This window comes from Sapajus apella, unplaced genomic scaffold, assembly GCF_009761245.1.
Source record: "Sapajus apella isolate SASKATOON/1434 unplaced genomic scaffold, GSC_monkey_1.0 scaffold167, whole genome shotgun sequence".
NCBI lineage: Eukaryota > Metazoa > Chordata > Mammalia > Primates > Cebidae > Sapajus > Sapajus apella.
In genome coordinates this window covers 450987-456652 of record NW_022437107.1, presented here as the reverse complement: position 1 = coordinate 456652, position 5666 = coordinate 450987, and the positions used below count along the sequence as shown (strand labels likewise).

General features: G+C 51.7%; 1 protein-coding gene across 4 annotated transcripts in view; it reads left to right on the top strand.

Annotated features, from left to right (window-relative positions):
- The first annotated feature begins 427 nt into the window (after positions 1-427).
- The window catches only part of HNRNPF (heterogeneous nuclear ribonucleoprotein F), a 21269-nt gene continuing 16030 nt past the window's right edge, over positions 428-5666 (top strand). Inside the window, exons 1-2 of one of the 4 annotated variants that reach the window (XM_032267273.1) lie at positions 481-511; positions 870-933. The gene's annotated coding sequence lies outside the window, so the exon portion shown is untranslated. Of the gene's footprint in view, positions 512-869; positions 934-1778; positions 1948-5666 lie in introns of those variants that run through there. The other 3 variants (XM_032267270.1, XM_032267275.1, XM_032267271.1) reach the window with 3 other exon arrangements.

Sequence of the window (5666 nt, the reverse complement as noted above, 5' to 3'; positions counted from 1 at the left end):
CGCAATCTCAGCTGACCGCAACTTCCACCTTTTGGGTTCAAGCGATTCTCCCTCCTCAGCCTCTCAAATTACTGGGACCACAGGCATGCACCACCACGCTGGGGAATCGGCTCTCATTTCCTTCTTTCAGCCCAGTCTTCAAATCAGGGGTCCTTTCGGCACACATTCAGGGTCCTGCGGGTCTCACCACTGTCCTTCCTCCAGGGCGTCAGGGGAAGCCAGAGGGATCTTTCCCGCCGCTCCGCTCCCTCTTCCTTCTCCCGACTCCTTCCCTCCCCTCTCTTCTCCAGAAACGTCGGGGCTCCAGAGTCTCCGCTGCTTCCCCCGCCCCCACCCCAGTGTCGGTTCCGCCCGCGGCAGGACGTCCAATCGACGGCTCCGCTCTGGCGCGTCACAATAGCGCCGTCGCGGCCCCGCCCCCGGAAGCCATACGCAGAGGCTCCACCCTGCCGCGGTCTTTGCGTCTTTCCGGTCCGTCGTGGAAGGTGGTCTGCGCCGCGTCTTCCTTAAGGTGAGGTTCGTGGGGCGCCGAATCGCGGTCATGCCGGCAGGTAGCAGTGGGCTGGGGACGCGGGCTCCTTGGGTTTCTGTTTCCAGGTGTCCGGGGCGAAGGGCCGAGCCGGGGAGTAGGGCGGAGCCGGGGCCTAGGGCAGAGCAGGGGCCTGGCACGCCGGGAGCAGGAGGGCTTCCGGCAAAGCCGCGTGCACTCGACTGGCAGGCGCTGAGGACTGGGGCCGGCCGCGTTCCTGCCCCCGCCTCTGTTAGGCCCCGCCCCGTGCTCGCAGCCGGAGGTTTCCATGGTGATGGTCAACAAGCCTCAACTGCCTCAGCTACAACCGCCAAGTTCCCCACGTTCCACCCTCCTCTAGGTGCTCCGAGGGACGACCGGGGTTCCTGATGTGAGAGCGGGAACGTAGAGACTCGGAGGCCGAGGTGAGGGGCGGCCGAAGTGTCCGAGGTCGAAGGCCGCACACCCGGGACCGAGCGGGGACCGAGTGCCCTGGGGGTGGAGACCATGGGGCTGGGATTTGAGGTTCGGGAGACCACTCGAGGTCCAGGGCCGCGTACCCGCACCCTGGGGATTGGGCTTAGTGGGGTGGGGATTGTGGGGTTGGGTCTGAGATTTGGGATTAGGGAAGCGAGATCCGAGTTCAAGCGCCGCACACCTGGGGCCGAGCGAGGATTGCATATACTGAGGGGCTGAGATTTGGGTTGACGGGATTCGAGGTCGAGGGGCCGGTACGTGGGACCAGCGAGGACTGGCTCCACTGGGATCGGGAGACGCAGCCTCGTAGGTAGAGAGCCCTGCACGCCCAAGACACTGGTCCCAGGGGGTGAGCACCGCGGCCTGAGATTTTGGAGTCAGGGGCGGCTGGGAAGACATGGCCGGCCGAGTGCGTTAGCCGGGCCTTCTGGTGGAGCGCTGGCGACTGTCGGAGGGCTCTGAAAGTGAGAACAGGCCTGGCGCGGTGGGAGGCCCAGGCGGGAAGATGTCTTGAGCCCACGAGTTCCCGACCAACCATGTCAAGATAGTGAAACTCCGTCTCTGCTAAAAATTAAAAAAAGAAAAATTTAACCACGCGTGGTGGCGCGCGCCTGTTGTCCCAGCTGCTCGGGAGGCTAAGGCGGGAGGGTCGCTTGCGCCTGAGAGAGGTCGAGACTGCAGTGAGCAGTGATAGTGCCGCTGCATTCCAGCCTGGGTGACGGGAGTGAGACCAAGTCTCAAAATATCAAGAGTAATAATACCTGAGTAAAATGAAAGCCGCGTGCTCACGTGGCCGCAGGCGCCAGAGAGTTGCAATAGACTCTCTAGCAGGAAGCTGGCTCCGCCCTCCTCCCACGCCCGGTTCCCTCAGCCCTCACTCTCCGCCCTGGGCTCTTTTTCCTCCTCGGCAGCGCCGCGTGTTCTCGGAGCACAGTCTCTGTGTTAGTCTCCTGCTCCTAGAGGTATGGTGTTTGTATTTGGGGTGGAAATCTTTGAGTCGTACGCGCTCTTCGGCTTAGTTGTCCTTTTTTTCTTTTCCTTTTGCTAGTTTGTATGAACTATTTTCGTCGATTCCGCCCTGCTTCTAGGAAACTTGTGGACCGGGCCTAGGTCCCGCTGCGCGGGCGCCCCGCTCCCCCTACCTCAGAGTCGTGGACTAGGGTTCTGAGGAGCGGGGCACCGACTCGCCCTCCCCGCCAGACCGCCCTGGTCGCGGGAACCCCTCCCCCCAGGCGCCTGGGACCTCCACTCGGCGCCGCGTGGGTCCCAGCGGGAGGGCGGAAGGAGAGCCCGGCTCGGCCATCGCCCACGGGGCGCCCTTCGCTGCGGCTTTTTGGTCTCTTAGCGACCCGGGGACGAACTAAAACGGCTGTTTAGTTCTTGAAACTGCTCTTGGGCACCCGGGGCTCGGGCCGGCCAGCTGCGTGGCGGGACAGGAGGCGCGCGCGGGAGGCTGCGCGCGAAGGGCAACGGGCGGCGGCGGCGGCTTCCCGGAACTGCGCGGGGCGGGTGCTGTGCCGGGGTCAGGGCCGCAGCCTCAGGCAGCAGGGAGTTCTGAAAGCGTGGTCTTTTTAGTCGTTCTGTTCAACAAGTCATCTTAATTTTTCCAAAAACATACATGTATAATTCTACTTATTGTATTTTTAAAAGTTAAGTATGTATTTGTCTCTGAATTCCTAGTAAGGTGAAAATTTCTTGGGTTCTCCAGGTAGACGAAAGATGCCGTAAGTTCGAGCCCTGAAAAGTGACCTCTGGTTGCTCTTCTAGACAGAATTTCTAAATCATAAAATAAGATATTGTTACTTTTGATGAATATTAAGAGAAAGTGCTTTATTCCTAAGCAAAAAGATCTTTTGCCTTGTAGATATTACCTTCCCGTATGCATTCTTTAGATTATTAGCGTCATTATAGGCTGGGCGCAGTGGCTCCCGCCTGTAATCTCAGCAGTTAAGGAGGCCGAGTAAGATCGCTTGGGCCCATCAGTTGGAGACCAGCCTGGGCCGCAGACACTGACCCCGTCTCTCTTAAAAAAAAAAAAAAATTATTTTTATTACATTTTGAGACAGGGTCTTGCTTTTTTGCCCAGGCTGGACTGCGGTGGTGTGCTCTCAGCTTGCTGCCGAGACCCTCCCTGTGCTCAAGCGATCCTCCCACCTCAGCTGCCCGAATATCTGGGACCGCAGACGGTCGCCACCCGGCTAATTTTTGTATTTTTGGTAGAGATGGTGTCTCCTTATGTTGCCCAGGTTGATTTTCAAACTTTTGTGTTCAAGGGATTCTTCCCTACCAAAGTGTTGGGATTATAGGCGTGCAAAAAAAATTGTATTTGCATGTTATGGTTTATTTTCTGATTTAACGTCTTTTTTGGGGGGGTAGAGATGGGATACCTAGGCCAGTCTCCTGCCTCGGCCTCCGAAAGTGCTGGGATTACAGGCATGAGCCATCATGCCCGGCCACTTTTTTGTAAACTGGCTAAGTTTTCAGTTAAGGGTAGTGTTACAAAGCTTTATTATTCAGGTAAAAATTGGAACTAATTTAAGGGAAAACACTGAGTAAATAGAAAGTTACTTCTCCCACTTGACCAGAAGCTTGGTAAGCCTGGAGGCAAATAAATGAGAGCCTAGTGGGGGTAGGTAATAGCGGGGGTGCCCTTTCCGCGGAGGTGACTTATAATTCCCTCTTCCCCACCGAGGTCTGGTCTCTGCTCTTCGGAAGAACCACGTTAGTTGACTCCTATTAGGTCCTTCATTTTCTAATTACCTGCTCAGGACCACTGTAAAAGGGGTTGCTATTAGCTCCATGTTTCAGATGAGAAAATGGAAGTTGGGGGAAGTCACGTGCCCAGGGACACAATCAGGACTGGGTCCCAAGTTGGACCGGGACAGCCCTCCTCTGCCAGGGCCCCTGCCCTGTCTTAGTTGCCCTGAGCTATGATTCTTGTGGAGGGCAACAAGGTAGGCAGAGGGAGAAATGAGCTCACCCTCACTTGTTTTAGTGCAAATCCCAGACCAAAAAGATTTTATTAATAAACACCCAGTATTTCTAAGAACTTTTAAAACCTAGCCGTGATAGTGTTACCATACCCTAAAAATACATTCCAAAATATCAAATATCCAGAGTTTAAATGTCTCTTAATTTTCTTTTATTTATTTATTTTTTTGAGACCAAGTTTGCCTCTTGTTACCCATGCTGGAATGCAATGGCGCCATCTCCGCTCTCTGCAGCCTCCACCGCCCGGGGTTCAAGTTCAAGCGATTCTCCTGCCTTAGCCTTCCAAGTAGCTGGGATTACAGGTGCCTGCCACCACACCTGGCTAATTTTTGTATGTTTACTAGAGAAGGGGTTTCACCATGTTCAGGCTGGTCTCAAACTCCTGACCTCAGGTGATCTGCCCGCCTTGCTCTCAAAGTGCTGAGATTACAGGCGTGAGCCCGGCCACATATTTTAAAACAGCTTTGGTTTGAGTCAGGATACAAAGTCACACCTTATATTTTGTAGACAACTTTTTAAATTCAAAGCAGAACTGTCCAATAGAAATATAACATGAGCTATAAATATAAAATTACGTTCTCTAGTGGTGAAAGGAAACATGATTCATTGTATTAATAATTTAACCTAATATATATCTACAGTAGCATTTTGCATGTAAGAAGTTTTAAAACACTTTTTTCATTTCTCTATGTTTTTGTTTGTTTGTTTGTTTTGTTTTGTTTTGTTTTTTGATATATATAAAGATGGGGTTTCACCCTGATGGCCAGGCTGGTCTTGAACTCCTGATCTCAAGTGATCCACCCACCTCGGCCTCCCAAAGTGTTAGGATTACAGGCGTGAGCCACCGCGCCCAGCCTCCATGATCTTGAATAATGAAAAAAATTCCTATGAACCTGTCAAAATCCAGTGTGAGTTTTACACTTACACATTTCCACATTTCTTTAATTTTTTTTTTTTAAGAGAAAAACGGTATATATGGTGCTTTGATATACTTAAACATTTCAAGTGTAGTGAGTGGATGCTATATTAGTGATCATCTAGAGGGTCCCCTTTATTACAGGCCCCATCCCCCCATGTTTGTCGGGTTGTCATGCAGCATTCCTTCCCCACACTTGGGTTTTTCTGATTGCTTTTCCCTGGTGGTCTTTGAGTCTTTGTTCTTTATATTGTTTGTAAAGTGATAGTTACCTCTAGAGGTAGTTTTGGCTTTATTTATTTACTTACTTATTAAGACGCGATTTCCTCATATTGATCAGGCTGGTCTCTTACTCCTGACCTCAGGTGATCCACCTGCCTCAGCCTCCCAAAGTGCTGGGATTCCAGGTAGTTCTGATTCAGATCCAGGTTATTGGAAAGAATACTTCTGAGGTGCTGTGCTCCTACTGGAGGCACATATTAGTTGGTATGTTCTTTCTGTCATGTTACAACAGCAGCAATTGGTGATCATTATCCTAGATTCATTATTTTCTTAAATGGTTTCCAAATTGGTGGTAATTTGATAATTCATTCCTTCTCATTTATGAGCAGGAATTTTTTTTTTTTTTTTTTAAAGAGATGGGGTTTTCACCATGTTGGTCAGACTGACCTCAGGTGATCCACCCACTTCAGCCTCCCGAAGTGCTGGGATTACCGGTGTGAGCCATCACTCCCGGCCTTTTTTTTTTTTTTTTTTTCCTTTTTTTTTTCTTTT